We start from the raw sequence: 27,064 nt of genomic DNA, 5'->3' as shown, positions 1-27,064 counted from the left end.
TCATTCAAAGTTACAGCTGCATGGAAAAAAAGTGACTCATGAGCATTTTTCACAGTCACAACCTTTGCACAATCATGTGAGCAAAATTCAGATGTTTCACATTTATGACCGTTGCGGTGTCCCAAGATCATGTGATCCTTTTTTGCGACCTTCTGATAAAGTCATTGGGGAAGCCAGATTCATTTAACAAGCAGATTACTAAATTAGCAACTGCAGCGATTCACTTAAGACCTGCAGCAAGAAAGGTCGTAAAATGGTGCAACATTCATTTAACCGATGTCTCACTTAACCACAGAAATTTTGGGCTTAAGTTGTGGTTGTAAGTCAAGGACTACCTACAATTGCAGCATTATTAAGCAGAGTTCTTTTGTTGGATAGAATACATTTCATTGCCCGCAATAGCTTTTTACTTGTTTACTAACCAGTTTTTTAAAATTTATTATATTCTATTAAATATGAACAATTTTGCATGAACAGAAAAAAAAATACATTGTTTAAAGGCTGCCACAACTATTTTGCCAGTTTGTCTGAGCTTGAAACACATCAAAATATTTGAAATAGCCTGATTCAGATACAGAAGAGCCTGTCAGATGTGAAAGGATTAAAAAGAAAATCTATTTAGGCTTCGATGGGAATTAGCTTGAATTCAAACAATCTGAGTTCCGCCAGGGAGTACTAATTATACATCAAGCAGGGCTTTCTTCCCACCCTAAGTTTCCCACCCCATTATTTTTTTATTTAAAAAATGGTAAATTATAATTTAGGTTTTCTAAAGCATAAACTTCAGGAAAAGGTATTGTTTTCGGATGTAATATAAAGCTGAGCCTTTATATCTGTTCTAAACTTCAGAATAACTGCAGCTTTATATGAGAATAAGTCAGCATGAGTACTTCGATTCTGCAAACTGTACTTTGCAGAATCTCCTAACCAACTTGAATTTTAAACTACCTATAAAAGCAACTTTTCTCACATGGTGTTGGATATCTGCAAAATAAAACCACAAAGAAATACAAGTTCCAATAAATATCGGTGAATGTCGCCATTTGCCCCTTGATAGCATTTGCAATTTAAATGGAAAAGTTACCAACATAAATTATCTATTTATTACATGTTGTGTCTCCTACTAAATGCATTTTAAAATGACAGTTGTATATCTGCTTAATTCAACTGAACTCAGAATTACTGTTAAATCTGTAGAATTTTATTATTAAAGTAAAGCAAAATGAAAATGTGCACTCATAGAAAGTGAAATGGTTTTTAAAAGTGTCAGAATTTTATATGGGAAAATTCAGGAGTCATATGTTTTGTTACATCACATCTTAAACAGGAAAAAGTACAAAGATACTTAAAAAAAATGACTGTTAAATAAAATGTTTAAATGTTGTACATATTTTGACTGTGGCCAACATCACCAAAATGATTCCTTCTTAGTCGGACTTTGCTTTCTTAATTCCTTCAAATGTGTTAGTTTTCAGAATCTGCTGTGCAATAGTTCAACAACTCTTCAGAGCAGTATTGAGGTGTGCAATGTTGGGGTAAAATTAAACAGAAAAAAAAATGGATCCATCACAAAGTTATAGAATTAATATGAAGCAAATAAAGCACAATATTACTCGATGTGCTTAACAGAAACAGGGATATGATAAATTTTATTGTAAGATAGTCCTCAATTTACGACCAAAATTGAACCCAAAATTTCTGTTGTTAAGCAAGGCAGTTGTGCCCAATCTTATGCCCTTTCCTGCTACAGTTGTGGAATGAATCACTGCAGTTGTTTAGTTAGTAACACGGTTGTTAAGTTAATCTGAGTTCCCCATTGAGCTTGCTTGTCAGAAGGTTGTAAAAGGGATCATGTGACCCCAGGACACTGCAACCTGTCAGGGTTCCGATGGATGCCCTAATTAATTCATGAGCCTCCTTTCTATGGCAACTCGAGAGCAGACCGGGAATGCTTTACAAGTTGACACAACCGTTGTAAATACATGACAGTTGCCAAGAATCCAAATTTTGATTGTGTGACCATGGGGAATGCTGTAATTATTGTAAGTGTGGAAAAACGGTCCTAGGTCACTTTTTTTTCAGTGCCATTTTTAAGTTTGAATTGTCACCAAATGGTTGTAAGTCAAGGACTATCTGTACTTAAGGTTTCTGATTTATTGTCTCAAAGAAGAATTGAGGGCTCCCCCCGGTTGACAAGCTGATGAGTGCCGGTCTTTTTTCCCCCAATATAAAGTTATAATATATAATACAATATGAACATATTTTTATTTCAGTGGAGACATTTTTTTTACTTCAGGATGGGACAATAGTCAGAACCACAACTCCTAGCATAAATTAGTTTAATTAGTAGAATCATTAATTTACTGTCCTAGCTGATTGATCAGTAGAATAACCTAAATTATTGCTTTAGCATTTGTTATTACTAATGAAAATATCTTTCCTGCTAATTAAAGGAGCATTGAATTATAGTTCAAGCATTCTATTATTTCAAGTTTTCTAAATATTGTGTAGAAATACTATAAAATAAACCAATTAATAATTTTAGAAATAATTAATCACCTAAGTTCTCTATATAAAGTGACCCATTTATATATAAAACACTACTAATATTTTTATTATTACATAATATAATCAGCTACTGAGATTCACATTCACAAATAGCCCTTCTGTTACTTATATATTAATCCAAAATAAAATCATGTTATAAAACAAAAGGAAAATGACTTATTGTAAGTTAAACTGTGTAAAAACATGTAAAATAAACAAATGAAAGAGCAAATATAATCCTAAAACTAAATGAGATCAGAGGAAAGTAAAATAGCATTGATTTCAGAGTTTACAAAGCAATCACATCCTGGAGCTAAAATATTTAAAATAATACAAGATGGGTATTTTAAAATAGATAGTTTAAGTAGGATTTAACAATAGTGAACTTAGTTACAGCACATTTGTTAATGTATGTATGGTATTTTTTTTTTCCTGAAGAAGAATAGTGAGTCTATTATGGCATCTTAAATCTTCAATCTCCCCTTAGTGTATTTCAGTGATATCATTTGAAATGGCATGCCATTTCAAGCATTTTTCCAACCCAGATTTTTTCCCTTTATTATTTCTGTAATGTTATAATAAACTATATTAGGCATATTCTGCTGTATTGGGTATTTTCTGAAACAAAATGTGGTTCATAGAGCATCTCTCAATTGCCACTTCTCTGCAGCTTTTTTGGTGGACTTCATATTTGGCTTTCTTCCCTTTGCACCATGAAGGTTAATTCACCAGCTGGGAATGGGGTTATGAATAATCCACATTTGCTTGGGAACTCAAAGTCTTGCCATAGTGGTCATTCTGCTGGTTTAAATCATTTTTTTTTCACTGTGTTTACCTACTTTTTTATCCTTAAGATAATAAGCATCTGTTGGTTTCTGCTTTCTCATAAATTTGCTATCTGCCTGCCTCTCTGTTGTATCACAATGTTGCTACCTTCTTACTGAATAAATGTGTCTTATGAATTAGAGAGAGTGTGAATTTAGCTTCCCAGCAAACATCAGGTTGGCTTGGACTACAATGAAGATGTAGAAGAGGGGAAACAATAATATGTGTGCAAGTTGAAGAAGTAGCATTTTAAGTTTTCCCTTGGCAAGCACAAACCAGGATACAGTGTCTATAATGGTGATGAAAGGCCATACAATGTAAGGAGCTAAAATATGAATTGTTGCCTTTCTATACTGAGACCCGATTGTCTGTAAAATCGGAATGAGATGATTCATTCACAATAGGTTTTTTTTTGTGCGTGATAAGACTATTTTTCTTCTTGCTATATTACTTTAACATCTAAAGACAGACCGTTATCTATACCAAAAAAGATATCTCCCAGAATTCAAAGAATGTTCCCTGAGATTACAAAGATGGACTCTTTTAAATTATTGAAACAATAGGGAAGGACAATAATATCATCCCATAAATTAGTGCTATGAATGAGAAACTCAGTTGCAGGCAATAGGATCCAATGCAACAAGGTGACATAATTTCTATTCTCAATGGATGGATGGATGGACAGATGGACAGACAGATAATATTTATTAACTTTTTCCTGTATATACAAACATACACACACAAACACACACTGTATGTGTCCCTGTGTGTGTGTGTTTAATCTGTAAATATCCATCCATAAATCTATAAGGTTAAATAAACTGACTATGGAAGAAGTACATTTAGTTATAGAACTAAAATGCATTTGTAGAGTCTACTACTGGTTCATGTGTTATGTATATCAAAATTTATGCCTAAATAAATAGATAGTATACAAATATTATTTAGAGTATTTTCCAGAATTTTAACAGGCCTTAAAAGAAAAGAAAGTGAAAAGAGGTATGAAAACCTATTGGCTAGTCAGAAAGTTAAGTATGGCATCCAAACAGACAATCCATTATTGCAATAGCTGTTAAGAAGGAGGTAGTGGTAGGGAAAAAGCAAGAAAACCAAATCTACACATAGTTTAAGCATTGTAATGTTTCCTTTAAGAGATGAAAATCCTATAAAATACAGTATGTCATCACAGAACATTACTTTATTCTATTTGCTGCTATTTCTTTAGGAAGTCACCAAAGGACAGATTATTTTTAAAATTGCTTTTGAATTTTTTAAAATTGTATTCTTTGCAAAAATGTAACTCAATTTAGGTTTTATTATTAACATATTTCATTTTTAAAGTGGGTAAAATCAAATCCACTGACTCTTCCTTCAATTCTTATTTGCATTGGATATGGAAGGGTGAGTCTTAAAATGGAACAACTTTCCAACCTCTACCTTTACATTTCAATGACTGGAGTAGTATTTGATTAGTTACATCATACAATTGGCACTAAATTCTACTACATAGTTTTGTAAGGATGGGCTGTTCACACTGAAGATTCATCTCGGTGATTCCTCTAGGTCAGGGATGTCAAACTCACATCACGGCAGCATCATGTGCTGTATCAGGACTTTATTCCCCTTTACTAAACTGGGTGTGGGCATGGCCAGCACATGACACATCTGGCCCATGGGCTGGGTGTTTGACAGCCCTGCTCTTGGTGATTCTTCAAATTGTGTTTCGGTGATTTCACAGTTAAGTAAAGTGATTTTTCAGTTTCTCAGAATTCTCAAAATCGGCTGTCTGGGGCAACCTTCCTACTATAATTAGAGTAAAGCATACTATGAAATCTATGGGAATTGTGTCTTTGTGGACACATTTTCCTACTTTTAGTGCATCCATTGCAAGAAGAATGCTACAATTCCCCTGCCCTGTATTGGACAAGAAAAGCAGATCATCATACAGTTTCCAGGACCAGAGAATTTCAAAGATGCCCTCTATTTCTGATTGATAATGGTAGCCTAACTTGTGTGAAGATAAATTGTTATTAGTAATAATGACAATTTTCAGGTTGCACTTAATGCCTGTGTCTAGCACAGAAATTAATAAATTGTATATTAAGATAGAACAGCTGTGTCATGTCTAATTTCAATAGCAATCATAATATCTGCAATGTGAAAATATTCATATTCCAGATTATTTACTTAGAGTAATTGATTCAATGTTGGTCTATAATCAATGGTATAAATCTAACCCCAATACCAATGTCTATAATTTCAGGGGAACATGTTCCCTATACTATTTAAAAGTAAGGAAGAATAGAGATAGTTAAATTGAAATTATTATATTTTTTTCAATTTTTTTATAAGGACCAAAGAAACTAAAAAGATACAAGATGCAATGATTGTATCTGTCTTCTGGTTCACTTCCAATGCATGCCTTTAAAAATGAACATGATTTTTTGCATTCTTTGATGGAATTGATGGAACTTTTGAATAATCAATGTATCTAATAGAAGAGAATATATGTAGCTCAGGGTTGAACTGTGGAGTTCTTGGTGTTTTCTGAGCTTGGCTGTTTGGTTGCAGACTTTAATTACCCAACAAGGTAACATCATCAAAGCTAGTGGGCAAACAGGAAGCAAATGCCATACTCACTAGCAGTGATTAATTATTAATGAAACATTAATTATTATCAATGAAACATCTGCAACCAAACAAGCTCAGAGAGCATCAAGGTCTCTATAATCAATACATGTTGAAAAAATATGGCATTAAGATTACCCTTAATGTAATTATCCTTAGCAATCAACCAGTGAGAAACTCACCATATAATTATAAGATTAAAGCACTTGTCTTAGTTTTTTTATTACCTGTTAATGAAACAGGAGAGGTAAAGCCTATTTTTTATAAGTTCCCTTCAAAAAAAAAAAGGTATGGAAATGACAACAATACCCACAATGGAAAACAGAATGGAAAAACTGTAACAAAAAACTGGTTAAAGAGTTATTTGGTAGTGCTTGAGTTTTATTAGGCAAGATTATTGGCCGTTACTGGGATGGGGTAGAAATTTGCTTAGTTGGCAGTTTGTGCAATCATTCTGACAGAGTTGAACATTATTTATTACTGCAGTTGATAATTTCAATACTGCAGAAGGCTCCAAGCAGCTTATAAATAATACAAAAAGGAAGTAAAATCAAACCCATAATAAAAGTCATAGCACAAACCAGACCAATAATAATTCTGTCTGCACATGACCAAGCCTTAAGAAAAAAGACATATAAAGCCAGAACTTGAAGACAGCAACAGACATCATCTGTTTGCCATCTCTGCAAAGAAGCTGAAGAAACATCTGGTTAGCTGCTGCATCAGATCACACAGACTGACTACAAACATCAGCATGATAAAGTAGCAACAAAAATACATTGGAATCAGTGGTGGTATTCTACCGGCTCAGCCCGATTCGGACGAATCATTAGTGAAAAATGCTACCCTTCAACCAAACCAGTAGTAATCAAACATCTACTGGTTCAGCCAAAGTATTATTTCATTTTTTTCCCTCCCAATGATCAGTTGTTCCAACGATCAGCTGTGCCAGGATCCCTCTCTCTTACTGCTTCGCCCAGGAGGCTTCCCTGAGCCCCAGGAGGCAAAAAAATGGAGCATGGGTGTGTGTGTGTGGGGGGGTGCTACACAAAAAGAAGCCATGCCCACCCAGTCACATGGCCACACCCACTTAGCCACTTCTACCTAGCCATGCCCACAGAAACGGTAATAAGAATACCACCCCTGATTGGAATATTTGCAGGATAAATTACTTGCCTACAAGCAAGAATGGATGGTAATAAAAGTAAAGGAGTCAAAGTGTCCTGGAGCTATAGAATTCAACAGACAAGCAACTGCCACACTATGCCTCATACTTATCACTGTTGATAAGAAAGACAAAAGGTTTGGATCTGGGATACTGCCTCAGAATCAGCTGTTTCCCTCCACTTTTCCCTGGCAGTTATAAGCCTAATTTGGGTAGGTTTTTTTTTTTCAACTACAGCTAAATAAACCATCTCCTACATCAAGGTCCATGAGAGTCTGGAAGAGGCTCCGCCCTGCTCTGTTATTCATACCATTGGCTTCCATTATGTCAGCTGCAAACAAACAGCCAAGTAATCAGGCTCCATACAACGCTGTAGAAAAAAGGGTATTTTCTTTTCTTTTTCTTTTAAATATTTATGTGTCTGCCATGGGAGGACCATACCCAGCACCTTCTGTCCTGTAGACTACAACTGTCCCAGACTTGGGGATGGGATGAATATAATGGAGAACTTAGCTTTGCACTCTGCTGAGAACAATTTGCATTGCTAAGGATTGTATGTGGGTTCATTATATCTTCACAAAGTAGACAATGGTTATTCGTCCACCAAAATACTAATTCCATACCAGGAAGATATCTAGATTAAGATTATAAATTATTCTCTCTCACATTATTTCTGTGTTATATATATATATATATATATATATATATATATATATATATATATATATATATATATATATATATATGGATCTTTGGTTGTTCGGGTTTTCTCCGTAAGATTCAGTATCTAGGCAACGCTTTCGATGAAGTCTCATTCATCATCTTCAGGCTTCTGTCTCCGGCTCTGTGCTTCTCAGAGTAATGTGAGATTGCAGCTGCTTCCTCCTTTTAACTGCCAGTGGGGTGGGACTTGATTGGGTGGGGCTTGGCTGTGTTCTGATTGGGTGGGGGTGTGTTCTCATTTGGTAGGGGTTTGGCTGTGTTCTGATTGGTTGGGGGTTAGCCGTGTTCTGATTGGTTGGAGGCGTGTTCTGTTCAGGTGGGGCTTGAACAGAACACGCCTCCAACCAATCAGAACACGGCTAACCCCAACCAATCAGAACACAGCCAAACCCCCTACCAAATGAGAACACACCCCACCCAATCAGAACACAGCCAAGCCCCCACCCAATCAAGTCCCACCCCACTGGCAGTTAAAAGGAGGAAGCAGCTGCAATCTCACATTACTCTGAGAAGCACAGAGCCGGAGACAGAAGCCTGAAGATGATGAATGTGACTTCATCGAAACGCTGCCTAGATACTTCGAATCTTACGCGGAGAAAACCCGAACAACCAAAGATCCACATACAAATACCAAGAACCTCAGAAAATATATATATATATATATATATATATATATATATATATATATATATATATATATATATATATATATATATATATATATATATACCCACACAGATGTTCATATAGGTTTATATATGCACATATTTCTTCTTCTTTTCTTTATGTCCTAGTTGTATATGGGCATTTGTTGTTCAGTTGCTGAGTCATGTCTGACTCTCCATGACTCAACTCTTCATGACTCAATGGACCATAGCACGCCAGGTCCTTCTGTCCTTCACTGTCTCTCATAGTTTGTACAAATTCATGTTCAAATTTGTCAATGGTACTATCTAGCCATGTCAGTGTCTATTGTCCCCTTCTCATTTTGTCTTCAATCTTTCCCAACATCAGGGTCTTTTCCGATGAGTCCTCTCTTCTCATTTGGTGGCCAAAGTCTTTGAGTTTCATCTTTAATATATGTCATTCCAAAGAACAGTCAGGATTGATTTCTTTTAGGAATATAGGCATATGTATAATATATGTAGCTAATCATAGAATAATGTAATATGTACACATATACATAAATCCTTCATACATTTATACCACTCTTTTCATTATGAGCTCCGGGAGATTAACAAAAACCATTAAACATATAAATTTTCCCATTAAAGTGTATGGTAGTTCTTCGCTTCCTCTTTGTAAATCTATGAATTCTTCATCAAAAGGAAGCAAAATTATTTAGGAAATGACATAATGAAAGAAGTGATAATTTTGTAATCCTGATGTGGTCTTCCAAAAATGTTCTTTCCTTTATCATTGCCAACTTGAGCTTATCTAAATCTTCTAGTATTTAAAAGCAAATCATTGCCATAACTTGCAGCTCTGTAACAAAAAAATACATATACAGTCTTATATGCAAAACATCAAAGGTCAAATGTGCTTCCTTGAATTCTTGAAAGTCATTGCTAAACTCAGGTAATGAACTAATGCAGAAAACAGATTCATATTTTTCTGAGCTACCTAAGAGATCAATTTCAATCCACAGGGAAGCTTAAGCAGGTTTTGCCATGGTTAAAGCTTGTTACAGCAAGGAATGCTAGTAAACATTGAATGGCAATTTGTGTGTACAATGGAGTAAGCATGTTATTATCTATATCAATAGGAAGCCTATTTGACAGTCCATCTGCATTGTGGTACAGGCATTCATATGCTAATAGGTTGAAAAATAGTGGCCAGAGCTGTACAATGAGTAAAAAAGGTTTCAGTTTTGTATATTAATAATTATAATAATCCATATTACTCCATTGAGCCATTAAGGAATTACTTAATTGCAATTAAGATTCATTACCATAATTACTAGAGGTTCTCTTGCACCACTCCACTAAGCATTTCTGCTTATATGCATTTATTACCTTGCATTGTTGTGGAAGTGATGGTAACCAGCTGTGGTCTTGGTTACAATTCTTCATTATAGGATGAGATACCAATAGTGGATTTACTTATTTGATTTATATCCCACTTTGCAATTCAATTTGAGGACTCATAGGTGATGAATTGTAGTCTGTAGAGTAGAGATGACCATGCTGAGGGAGGGGTCAAACATTTCATCAGTCTTCTCTTCATGCCCACAAAAGATGTTAAGTCCAGCCCATTTTGAAATCCATTGACTCTTATCTACCACCAATTTACTTTGAAGTTAGTAATTCACATTCTTGCTTATTAGCAAGCAATAAATCATTTTAACTGCCTTACTTCCTGATTTTTTGCACCTGACAGGAATAATAAAAGGCATAATAGAGAAAGAAATTAAAAATTAGTCACAATAAAGAACAACAATTGCATAAAATGAACATTTCAGAGTCTGGCAGAAAAGATACAGATTTTTGAAGAGATGCAAAGTGCACAATTCTTTGGGAAGCACATCTAACTATTTGAAATAACACACAAAAACTGTTTCCTGAATTCTATACAAATGAGATTCTGACAGGCATGGAAAAAGAGAATGTCACCATTTTTCTCTTGTACTTGTGACCAACCCACTGATTAGGTTCACTAAATTGAAATCTACAGGTCATATGCATCTAGTTTTGTGCTAAAAATCATTTCTTCAACTTGATAAAAAAGAAGTTGTGTTCATTTTCTTTTTCAAAGGAGGATGAAAACAAGGGATTTTAATGGTACCTTCAATTTATGTAGGTCATGAACAGTTTAGAATTGTGCATACAGTATTTCCCTGGATTTTCATGCCTTGTATAAATCCATATGGACACATCATAAAGGGAGACTACAGAGCAATAAACGAGATGTAGGAGATGATTTTGTATTAGTAAATTCATCCACTATATGATACTAAAAAAAATGGAAGATACTACAAGAATATATTTTTTAAAAAAAACTCTAAGGCATTCTATAAACAATACCTCAGGTTTATAGAGAAAGAAGAATTTTGAGAAACCAAACTAACAATTTGGCCACCAAATAGGCATGAATCTATCCATCCATCCACCCATCCATCCATCAAACACTCCAATGCCCAAATTCTCTCCAAGTTTTAATTCTGCAGAACAAAAGATTGGTAGGTAAAATAAGAAAGAGTCATTGTTCTTCTGCACTTTTTGTTTGTTGTTTGTTCAGCTAATTAATGTTTTAAATATTAAAATTCTGCTAGATTGAAATAAAGTAGTAATCATGAACTGTTAGATCCAAATCCAAGAATGAACATGGAGTTATTCCAAGGTTTTTATTGTTTCACATTCATAGTCAAAATCTTGCCAGGCTGAGGACTCAACTATCTGTGTCTAAAATATAGTCTATGAACAATTAGGGAGGGACTGTCTCAGGGGTGGGATTCAAATTTTTTAACAACTGGTTCTGTGGGCGTGGCTTAGGTGGTGGGAGTGGTTTGGTGGTCATGTGACTGGGTGGACATGGCTTGGTGGTCATGTTATTGGCTGGGTGTGGCCAACTCAATATCACTCACATCGAGGCACACATCTTCTCACCTTGCCTCTCATGACTGTGGGGACGTTGCAACAGTCGTAAGTGTGAAAAATGGTCATAAGTCACTTTTTTCAGTGCCATTGTAACTTTGAATGGTCACTCCTCACAAGCAAAGTACCAGCAAAGAAGGGGAAAAAAATTCCAGAGATGTTCCTGACACAGGAAGTCTAGTCCTGCCAAGAATGTAATAAGAGTTAATGGAAAGGCAGTTTCTGTAAGCAACACCAGAATGTTTCCCTCCTGCTTTCCTTACAGGATTAGGCCAGTAATTTCTTCTAACAACTAGTTCTCCGAACTGCTTAGTATGTTAACAACCAGTTCTAGTGAATAGGTGTAAGCTGGTACAATCCCACCCCTGGACTGTCTTCACCCTCTTTTTCTTACATATAACCTCTGGACTAAGTTGCTTTTTTACTCCTCTAGAATCTATTTTCTTTTCTCCTGGGAATCTTCACTGAATTCCATCCCACAAATATATGAATGACATCTACAACTCTTCCTTGATAACTCCTTGGATCTATGCTTTTCAGTCTCTTTCTTTATTCCAAACTCTTCTTTCTTTAATTTGAAATACAGTTTCCATTGCCACAGTAAGAGACTATCATGTTTACCGATCAGGTCATGAAATTTGTAGAGGAGGTGGTGTTGCTATCTTCTATAAAAAGTTCTTACATCTAAAAGACATCCAAGTTACCCAGGAGCTTGCTCTTCCTGAGACCATCATCTGTGAACTATCCTTAAATATCACATTTTGATTCTTACTAATGTTACAGATCACCTGATTATAACATCAAACATGTAAACAAGCTAAATACACTACTAACATGGGCAGCATCCTGCCCACACGCTTTTATCTTTCTTGGTGACTTCAATCTACCTCATATTGACTGGACCCTAAATGAATGTACAACTGAACCCATACATGCAACCTTCTACAATGCTGTTACAAATCTGGGACTGGAACAACTAGTAACCAACATCACTAGACTAAACAACTGCCTCGATCTCATCTTCTGCAATAGTTTGAATTTAATTTACGGAATACAAACTAAAGAACCCTTTTCCAGCAGTGACCACAATATGATTGACTTTTGTCTCAACATACGCCCACACAAAAATCATCACAATAATGTAATCCCCAATTATAACTTCAAAAAAGGCAACTATGATCTTATAGACAACGATCTCTCATCCCTTGATTGGCAATCTCTATTCACTGGATGCAATACTGTTGAAGACCATTACAACATATTTTTACATGAAGTCAAAAGAGTCATCAAACTATACGTACCAACAACAATTCCCAAAACAAAAACAAAAAAAAACCAAAAAAAAAACCCACAGATTACCCATAACAATAAGGAAACTTCAATCCAAAAAGAGATCACTCTGGCGGAAAAACAAATTTGGTCACGTTGCCAATTTCAAAAGCTATTACAAAAATTTATGCCACCAGATAAAGACTGAATGCATCAATTATCACATTAAACAAGAGGAAAACCTATGCACCAATTCTACCCACGCTTTTTACAATTTTGTAAACAACAAACTAAAAGACTCAAGGTCCATCCCACCCCTGATAGGACCTAATGATAAAGACTGCAAGGACGACACCATTAAAGCCAACATCTTTAACACATTCTTCGGCTCAATATTTGTAAACAGCAATGGATCATGCCCAGTATTTCCTAGCCAAACCACAGACAACTACAATGATCTAATACATATTGATTTTACAGAAGACAATGTTGAAAATCACTACACAATCTAAAACCATCTCTATCTATTGGACCGGATGGAATATGTGCCTACTTCTTAAAAAAACTATCCACTGCCATAGCCGAACCTCTTAGCATAATCTTTGAAAAAAATTTCAGGACCAGCTCCTTGCCTAACCTATGGTCACAAGCCATGGTCATCCCCAATTTTCAAAAAGGGAGACCCCAGCCTAGTTGAAAATTACACACCAATCTCCTTATGCTGCATCACCTGTAAAGTCATGGAATCAATTATTAACCAATCCATTATCCTCCACTTAGAGACAAACAACCTACTCTCCAATAAACAATTTGGTTTCAGGAAAAAACTATCCTGTAATCTGCAACTCTTACATTGCAAAAACATATGGACTACACAACTCGATCAGGGCAAAGCAATAGACGCAATCTACATAGACTTTTGTAAAGCCTTTGATTCAGTGGTACACGACAAACTACTCCTAAAACTAAAATCTTATGGTATCTCTGGACACCTGCATAACTGGATAGAAGCATTCCTTTCAAACAGACAAAAAATGGTCAAAATTGGGAGTGTCCTATCAAATTCTGTACCTGTCAATTGTGGTGTCCCCCAAGTCCAGAAATATTTCACAAGAAGGGTTTTCCACTCCTCTACTTGTTGTAGAATACCTTATGCCACCAGACTTGAAATTCTAGACCTAGAAAACCTTGAATTACGCCGTCTTCAGTCCGATCTAAGTATGGTATATAAAATCATACATTGCAATGTCCTACCTGTCAATCAATACTTCGGCTTCAACCATAACAACACAAGAGCACACAATAGATCCAAACTCAAGGTTAACCACACCAAAATTGATTGCAGGAAATACAACTTCAGCAATAGAGTGGTCAATGTCTGGAATACTCTACCTGACTCTGTAGTTTCTTCCCCACACACGAAAAACTTTAACCTTAGACTGTCTACTGTTGACCTCACCCCTTTCGTAAGAGGTCTGTAGGGGGCATGCATAAGTGCACCAATGTGTCTACCATCCCTGTCCTATTGTTTCTTTTATTTTTCTTATATGTACCCATTTCATGTATTCATAACTATGTATATACTTATACCCATTATCTTGTAAGCAGTTGACAAATCAAATAAATAAATAAAATAAAAAAGTTTATTGTATATTCTATTTGACACTAATGAACAAAAGTAAACTACAAACCAGTCTCATGTGTCAATATCATATTATATTAGTATTGAAAGACCTGTTTATTTTATATCTATTATTTCCCAGTCTCACTTGAAAAATTGGACTCCAACTTTTCCAGCTTGGAGTACTGACGGAGGCGGCAGTGATGAAAGAGGGAATGGTTTTGTGTGTGCATGCTGCTTAAATAAATACAGCATTGTGCACAATATATGTGTTCTATCCTAGGCTTCCCCAAAAAGCACTAAGCCAACTCTGAGTCCCATCAAAACCTCTTTTATTAAATTAATGTGAATTTAGTGCATTCACATTCAGCCAACGGCTTGTCAAACAGTCTTGCAAAGGTATACTAATTAGCTCAGACCATATCTATCCTGGAAAGGTGCCCGGTAAATATTTCCACACACAGTGCTGACAGGGAAGGGCTGAGTTACACAGACAAATCTTAATGAGGCTGGAACAAACAAATGAATGAGTGAGCAAAAGCCTTCTCCCCTATTAATCCTGATGGGAGGGGTCATTCATTATCCACCTTTGACCTTACTCCCACGTCGACCCTGAGTTCTTAATTGTTCCTTCCTTTGGCAGCTCTGTGCTTCTGCAGGCTAGGAACTGGTTCCAGAAGCTCCCCTGCCTCACTGCTGTCCGAGCCCGAAAGCAGCTGATGACTGCCAGCCTGCCCAGGCCCCGTTTCTACCTCTGACGCATAGCCCTTATCCAAGTCTTCCTCAGCCTCCAGGACTGACCCATCAGCCCACTGATGGGCCACAACAATATGCACATACTTGCTTACCAGTAGTGGGATTCAAACTTTTGACTACCGGTTCTGTGGATGTGGCTTGGTGGACATGGCAGGGGAAGGATACTGTAAAATCCTCATTACCTCCCCACCTACCCCACTAACCATCTTTCCAGCTCTGTTCTCCTGTGCAGGGCAACAAAAGAAGATCCAGCCGATCACCTGGGACTCAGGAGGCAGAGAATAGAAGGGAGCGGGACCACTCAGAAGTGGGTGGTATTCCGAACTACTCTGAAATTCTGCTACTGGTTTTACAGAACTGGTCAGAACCTGCTGAGTACCACATCTGTTGCTTACCTCTTCCAAGATCCAGTTCCAAATAGGCTGCAGCTCAACCCCAAGTTTCAGATCATCTAATTGCCTTTATTATTTAGAATCTGAGATGTCTTTTTCAGACCATGGATGCTAACAGAAGCTCACAGGCTATACATCCATTCTGCTTCAAATAATGAAATATTGTTTCTGTGGAGCTATACTTGTCCACATTCACAAATTTTGGAATGGTGGCTAAGACATATCTTTTTAACTTCAAAAACATTTTAGGGGTTTCATATTTTTAGAACTGTTGGTTGTTGTTGTTTTCTTTATATTATCTTGGTGGATGCTTGCACAAAGCAAGCATATGTTGAGAAAAAAATATGTCACAAATATCTGTAATTTGCTTTACCCATTCTAAAAGAGGAAGCAATGAAGATTAAGATGCTGTGTAATCCTATGACAGTACAGATCAGGTTGTTGACAAAGGATCCTGAGAAAAGACATAGTTACTTTAAAGAGCTTCAGACTGATGTTATTTTCATGCTCTCTTGAGCATTCTGAACCATATTTTTTTGGAATCAAATCTGAAATATAGCATAGACCAGTGGCCCCCAACCTTTTGGCACCAGGGACCGGTTCTGTGAGCAGAGATGTGGACCAGAGGGGATGTAGTTTCATGTGCTGCCTGCATTCTGCAGATGGGTCTTTTTTTGTTTTTGTGGCTTGGTTTCTGGCATGCCGTGGCCTGGTGCTGGTGCATAGACTGGGGTCGGGGACCCCTAGCATAGACTTAATGCAAATATCCTATATGTGAGTTTGTCATTAAAAAGACGTTGAAGGGTTCAACTGCCTAGAATAGAACTAACATCCTTTTGAATAATCATGGTGTTAGTTTAATTAAGAAAGGGATAATAAGCAAAGCAGAACTATTTCAACAAGAGAAGCTTGGTGGATTTTGGAGACAAACCTAAACATATGGCCTTGCAACAAAAATGTATCCCTGTGCATTTCTTGTTTACATTATGCTTGCCTGAGGAAAAGGGGCTATACAATCCAATTATAGAAACATTTCTCTTTGCCTTTCATGTAATCAGAACAAAGTCTGTGAGGTCAGGAAAAGCATACAGTTCAAGTCAAATTTAGGAGTCATCCGCAGGGCAGTTAATATTGTGATATGGCAGTATTTCTTGTCCTTTATTGTTGTAGTCTCTTTGACAGGACTGGGAAGCTGTGATAAATATCTACCTCTCGGCTCCAAGACCTCAGATAGAGGGTAATTGAGATAAGAAAAAAGCAGTGGGGTTTGTTACAGATAGGTTAGGGTTTGGTACACTGTTTTGGTGCATGCATATTGGCAACTCAAGCTGTAATATACAGTACTTCAAGTATACACTTAATCATCCAATGACTGAAATAAAACTTGATGACAAGTAAGATAGCTATTTGTATATTGAGGTGGTCTGGCAGCTCCAATATTATCTCTTGATAGAGCTGTAGTTCCCTTTTAGTAGAAGATCTGTATCTTTGGGTGTCTTCCAGAACTTCAGCTTCTGCTGGATGGAAAGAGAGGTCATGTCACTACCTTTGATTCGCTAATTGGACTGAAAGGACATTATGGGGGTGATTCATGTCTGATCAAGATTGATTTGGATTACTGCAATGAAACCTCCATGGGACTGCCTTGAAACCCTTTGGAAGCTATTGTTGGTCCAGGATGCAGCAACCTGACTATTGGCTGATGCACACTGACAGAAGCATATGGTATTCATGCTTCAGGACTTGCACTGGCTTCCTGCCAGCTTCTGGATGCCATTTGATTTTGTTGATTTTGTCCTATAGAGCCTTTATGATTTAGTAGAGTTTTAGCATGAAGGTTTTCAACCGTCTTCTCCAACCCAATTCTTATTCAACTCACCTTATTCTCTCATCCCAGGAGAAACTGCTACTGAAGAACCCATTTTTGTAAAGTGAACACCATGGGACCCCGTTTCTTAGTAAGGACTCCTGTATTATAAAAAAAAGCTTTCCTCTGGAAATCAGATTAGCCCTTATGTTGACAATTTTCCATACACTTTTTAAAACAAACGTTTTTTTTCAGCTCATGGAGAATGGAATGAAGCTTTTATTATTTTGTTTTTATCTTGTAGATGTTACCAGTTTTCCATTTTTTTTTACTGTTGTAAATGTTTTATTGAATTGGTCACACTTTTTCTGAAAAAAAAGAAAAAAAAACACAGTTTGTAAAGTGGCTGTACTCTTTATGAGTAATACAGAATAATACAGAACACAAAATATATTATTAGCTGTTCATGGCATACTAGACTAGGATGAGATATTTAAGACTACTAATGCTACTAATTATAAGATTACAGTACCAAAATTGTTCAAGTCTCCATGTGCTTCGCCCTTCCTCCCTTTAGCTTTCTCAAACTACACTTCTGCCCCACATTCAAATTTCTTTTATCAGACTATTGTCTTGAGTTGCATCTCTTCCTCCTGCTCCTCAAGGTTTGCACATGAGTGTGCACACACATGCGGACACATAGACACATATAAGCTTTGTGTTAACAAAGAAGAAAGAACTGAAAACATTAAAGTCATTCCATTCAAGGACGCCAGTTTGAAACGGTTCTGCAAATCAATCCTAGCCTAGGTTTGCACATTTCTTGGGGAAAAAAACGGTGTAGATTAGATAATGCAGAAAATTGTTCTGTGAAATAGAATGAAATGAGGCGCGCAGAAGTAGCAGATGTTGTGGAATGATTAGAACATGATGGAACACAACATTTGCTGTGTGCCTTTGTTTTCATCCCATATCAAGCTTGTAGTCATCCGTATGTACTGCGGCCAGTTAAAAGGACAGTCAGTTTCTCAGCAGGATGATGTGTTCATGCAGGAAAATATCTTCTTCAGCAGATCGTTATGTTTTTTTTAGAAAAAAAGATGTTCATGGTGATCATTTAATATATCATGAGGTATGTTTATGAAGATTAATCATATTGTAATATGGAGTTTCTTTGCCTCGGCAACTATAAGATGTGTGGATTTCCAAATATTCCTCAGCGAGCATGCATTTTTTTTTTACAGATTACAGATTAACAGAGTTGGAAGGGACCTTGTAGGTCATCTAGTTCAACCCTTCCACCCAAGCAAGAGACCCTACACCATTATGCTGTAAGCTGCCCACAGTCTCTTCAAAATGAGATGGGAGGCAAATAATACTACATTTTGAAGTTTATTAGTTGTGGGAAAACTTTTTTCTTTCTTTCCATTATTTATTAGTGTCCAGAAGAAGGCAGTGAGGAGTAGTTAGTGAAATTTGCTTCAAGATGAAAACTCACCTCATACCAGGCAATATTGTGACACAATCAGCACAGGTTTGTTTTGTGATGTCATGTTACACGTTTTTGTCATTCTGAAGTCCTGGTTAGATATAGACGTCTTAGACTATGGAATGGGAAAATAGTTGAGGCTTATTTAAATCTAAGTGCTCTAGAGGCTTTAGCTTAAACTCAGAGTAAGAGTTTATCATATTGTCAAATTCAAACACTTCCTAGCTATTTATTAACTGTACATTTGCCTATGCTTCATGTATACCTCCTGTTCCTTTTTGCTAAGAATTCAGAAGCTTAAAATACCTATGAAGTAGGTTAGCTTACACGATTATGGTTTCCCCAAACATCTTGCTTTTTTACTACATGAACTTTGTTAAAAACCTATTTCTGATCTGAAGAGGGCAAAAGGTTGGCCATTTTTAATCTCCTGAACTGCTTGCAATTTTTCTGCCTTCGTTTTAAGTTCAGATATATTCCTTTTTAACTCTCTATAAACGTCTATATTTTTCGTCACCCTAGTAAACGCTTCTTTTTCTGATTCTGCAATACTTCTTATCTGTTGATTTCTGATACAATGGCACCCACATATTATCCAAAAGTCAAAAAGTTCTGATCCAAAAGACAGCTACCCTGGACATGGATTCCATCTACTGTATAGGTCCATTGTGGCGAACCTATGGCACACATGCCAGAGTTGGCACTCAGAGTCTTCTCTGTGGGCACGTGCACCCTCACCCCAGCCCATCTCCATCACATTTCTCCATTATGTTTCTCTGTTCTGTTTCTCACCATCTCACTAATGGGGGAGATAGGGTCCCTTCTTCCTGGAGTCCATTATGATGCAGGCCTGTGTCATCACGGGCTTGCTTCTGCCTCTCGGATGTCAGTTGCTTTTCCTGAAGAGGTGCCAATGTTGTGATGCTCTGCCTTTGCCTCTCTCCGCTGATCATCAGTGCACTGCTCCTGGGATTCCCACCACCCTGCACCAGTTCAGGAGTTCCTTTCCCCCCGGGGGGAGAGGGGGGAGAGGGAGGAAGGGAGACAGAGAGGGGAAAGAGAGAGGGGGAAGCGAGAGAGGGAGACAGAGAGAGGGAAGAGAGGGGGGAAAGAGAGAGGGAAAAGGAGAGAGGTAGGGAAAGAGATAGAAAGAGAGGGGGAAGGGAGAGAGAGAAAGAGAGAGGGGGAGAGAGAAGGGGAAGGAAAGAGAAAGAGAGAGAAACGGAGACAGAGAGAGGGGGGAGAGAAAGGGAGGGGAGGAGAATGAAAAGATATTACAAAGTTTTCCTTTTTTATTGTTGCTAAATGTAATATTTCAAAATCAGAAAAAAATGAAAAGGAATAAAAGTTCATTTATCACATTTTTTCTTAGAAGCATTAGCTGAACTCTTCCTCATTTATCATTATTTTAGGTAGTGAAACCTCAGTATTCAGATTAAATTGCCATGTTGGCACTTTGCGATAAATAAGTGGGTTATGGCTTACTGTTTGGGTACTTGGAAAGATTTGGGATATTTTTTAACCTCTCTATTAAAAATCTTTTTTACCAACTATTTTGGTTTCTGATTTTATTTTGCTTTCTGCTTAGAGAGAATATTATAAGAAACTTCCTCTTTTGGAAATATAGTTTCTGTTGGCAATATATATCTTCCTAGCATCATTAGACTAAGAAAGTGTACTGACATTACTAAAGTCATTCAAAATATGATTTGACAATACAGTTTCTTGACTTCTTTTTTCCAGTAATTATACTTTTAGAATAAGAATCTCAAAATCCTCATACAGAGATACAATCTGATGCATTTTTTGTTATATTTTCCCCTGAGTACAAATTTCAGTATATTTAAATTCTTTCTAGTATTACCAAGCAGCGTTTTTATTTATTTCTATAAATAGTTTATGTGCTTGCTGATAAAAACAACTTCTATTAGAAAATCCAGTTTTCAAGCAGGTTTATTTCTTTGGTCTTCTTTTGTACATTTGGTTTCAGTTTTAGCTAAATTGAATTAATTTGAACAAGTATTTTTTTTTCCTTTACTTTTGTGCTTTGGTTGGTTTGTTTCTTTTTGTTTGCATGCCCACACGCAAAACTGTGCAATTCAAATACTTCATAGATAGCCCTCAATTTACAAGTAGTCACTTAGGAACCTTTTGAAGTTACAACAGACCTCTAAGAGGTAGTTGGGTTCTGAAATTCCAATTGTTCCCCACCCACTCCCCACAATTAGGGTTAGGGTTTGGGATGCTTAACAACTGGCCTGCATTTATGGCCAATTCCAGTGTCCCACAGTCACATGGCTGTGTTTTATGACATTTTTGCCAAACTGGTACTTACTTCCATTTTTCGGCAAAACCAATCCATAGCAAACAATTGATCCACTTAATGATTATTGTGGTAGTTTAACAACAACTGCAAAAAAGGTAAAACTGAGTCAGTCAGATGGGTGGCCTACTTTATGATCATAATGGACAGGCTCCATTACAGTCACAAGTCAAGAACCATCTGTAAAATGACAAATAAATACTGTATATGCCAGTCATCCTTAAAAATTCAAGTTATTCGTATATCCCTATTTACTACCTAAAATATACATATAGGCCAGAGGTGGTATTTAGCAGGTTCTGACCAGTTCTGGAGAACTGGTAGCGGAAATTTTGAGTACTATGGAGAACTGACAGATAACACCTCTGACTGGCCCAGCCCCCGCATATTCTCTGCCTCCCAAGTCCCAGCTGATCGGGACTTCTTTTATTGCCCTGCACAGGAGAATGGAACTGGAAAGCAGGTTAATGGGGTGGGGAGGGAATGGGGATTTTTCAGTAACCTTCCCCTGCCATGCCCACCAAGCCACACCCACAGAACTGGTAGTAAAATTATAGGCTCTAAGAAAACCAAAAAGGCCACACTATAAACAGCAGTTTTAAATTAAAAATGTGTTTGTGCCATCACACTGTTGATTGGAAAGGTTGCATATCCCTAATTCTGTACTTGATCATAACTTTTTGAAGAACTCTAAATCAGTAACTGGCATTTTCTGTATTCTGCATGCACAAATTCATTCCATACCTCAAGGACATTATTCTGAGCATAAGGGCCCATCTGGGTTCTATTCAAGTACTTGGTGTAAGGCTTTTAACTGTTTCAAAGCAGCTGGTATTCTTCTTCTTTTGTAAAATAGAACCATTTAATTGAATGTGCAGGTCTTGATGCTGTCTAGGACACATAATCACCTCAGACAGCATATCATAATAATGTTTCCTTGAAGTGAAAAAAATGTCTGCCAGGTATTAGAAGGTGTGAACATCTTCAGTTGGGTTCTGCCTCTATCAATTTTAACTTTTGGGGAGAAGAATGACTTTGGAGCTTTGGAGCTTTTGCACCAACCTATTTTCCTTGCAATATTGAACTGTAGTATCCATAGCCTTTTTGAACCCTTTGCGTGAAGGAGAAAGAAAGACTGTATTACCGCATAAAATAATATTGAAATGCTGTGACCTACAAACTCTCACCCAATCCAATTATATGTGCAAAGGAGAAAATCTTGTTATTGGCTCCTTACTGCTATTTTTATTTGGGATGCAATTATGCATAGAAAATATCTTGCTTTTCTGTGTATAAGAAAAGTGAAATCCAAGCACAGCTACTTCTCAAACCGGCTATAGCCAACAACTGAATCCTGAAGTCAGTTATCATTTGCTTCAAATTGTTGAACGCAATTGTAATTACACAGCTCCTATTTGCATGTTAGGATTTTGGTTTGGCTTGCTCTGCTTTTTTATGAAACGAGTCTCCAAAAGCTTCAATTACTTTAGGCAATATAATGAGTTTTTTTTGTTTGCAATGAATATTAAAGTCACATACTGAGATTATATTTCATCTTTCTCTGCTCGGTTATGCAGCCTTATTCCCAGAGAAGAGGCTGCTTTAACTGCATTTTCAATTGACATCAGGGATTTCCATGAAGAAGCTTCTAGTATTATCCAATTGTAATTGGATCCTATTCAGTACTCCTGATTGAAAAGATCCATGGAGGATATTTGTCACTACTAATCTCCAGAAATGCCAGATGTAAAAGGTTCAGATATCAACCAGACAGAGGGCACACTTTCATCCTTTCTAAATTGGAGTACAGAATAACAGAAGTGGAAGGGACCTTGGAGGTCTTCTAGTCTAACCACCTGATCCAATAGAAGACCATATACCAATACAATTCCAGACAAACAGTTGTCCAATCTCTTTTTTAAAAAAATCTCAAGTGATGGAGCACACACAACTTCTGGAGATAAGTCTTTTGCAATTTTCTGGAAGAAATTGTTTACAATTTCAGCTGAAATAAGGGGTACAGTCATTAAATATTTATTTACCTCTAAGATCAACATCAGATGAATAAAATATATTCCTAGAATGAGGAGAATTAAAATAATATATAATTTTATTTCATCTCTAAACTATTTAAAGGACAAGTGTCTAGAGCAGTAGAAAGTAAAACCGTTGTTTAATAAAGGAAGACTCAAGACCCCAATCATGGGACCAATAATGAAGAAACCATACTTCAACCAAGACTGGGGTGTATGTAGATCACACTATTACATATAAATCCCACTGTCTCTCACACTGATAATATTACATAGTCTGGAATGAAACATGTGGAAGAAAACAGCCAAGATCTGGGAACAAGCAAAATGCAACAAGAACAGCAAAAACAGCAATAACTCATACAACACTGGAGTCCTCAGGAAGAATATTATGTACTATGTAAAGTGATTCAGGATTTTAAAAAAATGTTATTACTAACATATCTTTTTTTTAAAAAAAATATGGCATTTATTCTTGTGAAGATAATAATGGATGATTTTTCTTATTCTTCATGTATCTGTCCTTCATGATTCTCTGTAATCAGTGGTGGGATTCAAATTATTTTACTACTGGTTCTGTGGGCATGGCTTGGTGGGTGTGGAGTGGCTTGGTGGATGTCTCAGAGGAAGGGTACTGCAAAATCCCCATTCCCTCCCCACCCCACTAACCTGATTTCTAGTTCCGTTCTCCAATGCAGGGCAACAAAAGAAGACCCAGCCAATCATCTGGGACTCGGGTGGCAGAGAATGGATGGGGGCAGGGCCAGTCAGGGGTGGTATTTGCCAGGTCTCCAAGTACTCAAAATTTCCGCTACCAGTTCTCCAGAACTGGTCAGAACCTGCTGAATACCATCTCTATCTGTAATGTCGTGTGATGAGAACAGCACCTTTCATTGAGGCTTTAACTTGTTTCCAGGGGAAAAAATAGTTGGATATTTAAAACAAGAAACCAAAAAGGATACTGATAGGCATTTGATGATTACCTTCTAAAAGAATGGAATATCCTATAAGGGGTGCATCATGCTGAGGAATGACACACTCACTGGAAACTGCAGGAAAGTAATTTCAGATTAGATATTAGAAGGACTTTTCTAATGTGAAGAGCTATCAATCAATTGCATTGTACTGTGATATGTTCCTTCACTGCAAGTTGTGAAGCAGAGGTTGGAATTATGTAGGAGATATTGCAGCAAACATAGTGTTGCTCTGTTATATGACCAATTAATATTACCAATTAGTCATCTCCATACTGAATGTAAGAAATGTGGAAGGGAAATGAATAGAAGTATTTATCTCTGAAGGAGTTGGAAGCTTAAGAAATATAAAGTATAAATAAATAAATGTATTGCATCATTAACTGGATATACCTCATGGTGAGCAGGTGTTAGGATAAGGAATGTATTAGAACAATGGCACATATTAAGTAGGCCCAGGAGAGCATTTAGCAATGATTTTGAATCAACGCCAGAAACGGTGCTTATCTAGGTAGTTATGTGTGAGTGTTAAATATTAATAAATTAACAGGATAGAAAGATGAACAGTTAATGAAGTAAATGAAGACTTTCTCCCTTAAAAACACAACAAGAAATAGGGAAGAAATTAGGAAAATAATATATCAAAGGAGAAGGAGCAAATATTGATGGATGTAAGACTAGCTTGACATTTATGCCATTTTTTTCAACCTCTTTGGTATTTGACAGTGTGCAGCTGCAGGCAACTTTTGCCCTATCTGTTGTTCTAACACACAACCAAATCAAAACTATTCTTATACCATGATGATAGCAGAAAGTCTGCCAGTAAAAACAAGGGAAGAAATATGATTTACACAGTAAGTATGCATACATTCCCATGCCTATTTCCATTCCTTGAATAGCAGAGGTTTAGATGAAGGTGGTTTCAAAAAGGCAAGAAATTGCATAAAGGAATGGAAGACAAGAACTTTTTGTGATAAGTTTCATGTTCTGAAATAGCAACTGGCAACAGATTACAAATGTCTTAATTTTTTTCCATGTATCCCAAATGAAAAAGAACCTAGACACTAATCAGCAGTGACAAAAGAAAAAAAGTCACAAAAAAGAAGACGATGAAAATTTTGTGATGTGGCATTTATTCTTTGTATGAGAATTCAAAGACTGCAATGTTTTTTTCTCTTTCTCTTTATTAAAGCTATTGTAAAATTGTTATTTATGCTCTTTTAAGTTTTTTCAAAAATGATGATAGATAAATAAATACATAGATAGATAAAGATAAAAGCTCTTGTTATATATCTTTACTTTGGCCCTTCAAAGGATACTTGTCAACATTCGCACTGTAAGACTCATTGGTCCTAAAAGGACAATATGGTGGTCCTAAAATCTCAGTTAATTCCACAGTTGCTATTTAAATGAACAGTAAATTTAGGCAAATAGCATAGACATGGAATCTCAGTGGTTTAAATTAACATCTAAGAGACAAAGTAATAAAAAAAACATGCCCTAGATACACAAATTTCACATTTTACATCTTTTTTGCATCCTAATTTAAACCTGTATAATATAGTTCTGTTTCAAGGAACTGAGGGAAATACTAATTGATATAATTAATTAGGGAGTAGCAAAATATCTCTCAAAGTCACTGGTGATCAGCCAACATTCTTATCCTGACTCATTTTTCATTGGGGACACAACTTCTTGCATCTTCATTGTTTCATTAAATGTCCCTCTTTATTTTATTGCATAACATCCTCTTGCAATTGTTGCATGGAATGTTCCTTACCTTCTTTTTCTTTCACAGTCATGTTCTGGTTGAACATATTCTCAGTTGTGTAGCCATTAAAATGTTCTACTCTGTATGTATTAAGTAAACATGTTCAATATATTGAAATATTTATGGGTAATTTTTTCCTCAGTCATCAACATATTTGCATATTTAATGCTTTGTCTCTGGATGATAGGTTATATTTTATGTACATAACTTAACAGTAGAGTACTTAGTTCTTCAGCACATTTTTAAAAGAGAGTGTATTTTCCTACCCTCCTTTTTAGTCTTTTTCCTGAAATAGTTGGAACATTCCTCTTATTTCAGATTTAATGCATAATGTATCCACAATTGATACATTATGGATACATACTAAATACAAACTGGATAATAAGACTAAAACTTGTGCAAGACCTTAATTCTTTATAATATAAATAACCATTTCTATTCCTTCCTTCCTTCCTTCCTTCCACCAAGGGACACTCAAATATCAATCATATTTTTAGCAGACAAAAATAGTACCTATTGTGTGTCCACCACGTGTTTTTAATGAACATTGCCAAACAGAAACAATAATTTTACTCGTTAGGTCATGAAAGCTGTTCTCCAAGAATCTGATTTTTTTGACTAGAACAAGGCAAAGTGCTTTTGTGACATTTTCAACGGCTTCAGTAGCACAGTTGCTAAATCAGAATCCAGTTATCTGAATGGAATGGTCAATTGGAATTTTGGTTCAATTAATTTAACAGCACTCTGACATTGTTCAGATGTCATTGCTTTGTGAGTGAAAGAGATGTTGGAATCTGCATGATTCTTAAATTTTCCCCCTCCTTTCCAAGGATGTGTGTTTTTGTGTGCGAGAGAGAAAGAGTCTGTGGATATTGTAAAACACTGTAACATCTTTATTTTTTTACTTTGTGAACTTAAGGGAAGATGAGTTCTCTTTGACCTTATGATAGAGTTTTGATGGAACTGTGACTTTACTTGTTTTATTAGAATGTGATTTTTCAAAAAACAAAAATGTTCTAGGTTTTCTCTTCCACCCTTTCTATTACTACTTTAATTTGTCATTGTGCTATGCATCAACATTTCTAGTTGTTTCTCTTTCCTGTCTTCCCTTTCCATAATTTTGTTGTCATACAGCATATGATAATTGT

General features: G+C 36.4%; 1 protein-coding gene across 1 annotated transcript in view; it reads left to right on the top strand.

Moving 5' to 3' along the window:
- Window positions 1–27,064, top strand: part of CSMD3 (CUB and Sushi multiple domains 3) — a 646,074-nt gene that overhangs the window by 258,457 nt on the left and 360,553 nt on the right. The gene's annotated exons all lie outside the window — the stretch shown is intronic.

Source organism: Pseudonaja textilis, chromosome 3, assembly GCF_049901715.1.
Source record: "Pseudonaja textilis isolate UNSWEBS1 chromosome 3, rPseTex1.2, whole genome shotgun sequence".
Taxonomy (NCBI): Eukaryota; Metazoa; Chordata; class Lepidosauria; order Squamata; family Elapidae; genus Pseudonaja; species Pseudonaja textilis.
The sequence above is the reverse complement of the archived record's forward strand: the minus strand, read 5'-3'. Positions and strand labels throughout refer to the sequence as shown.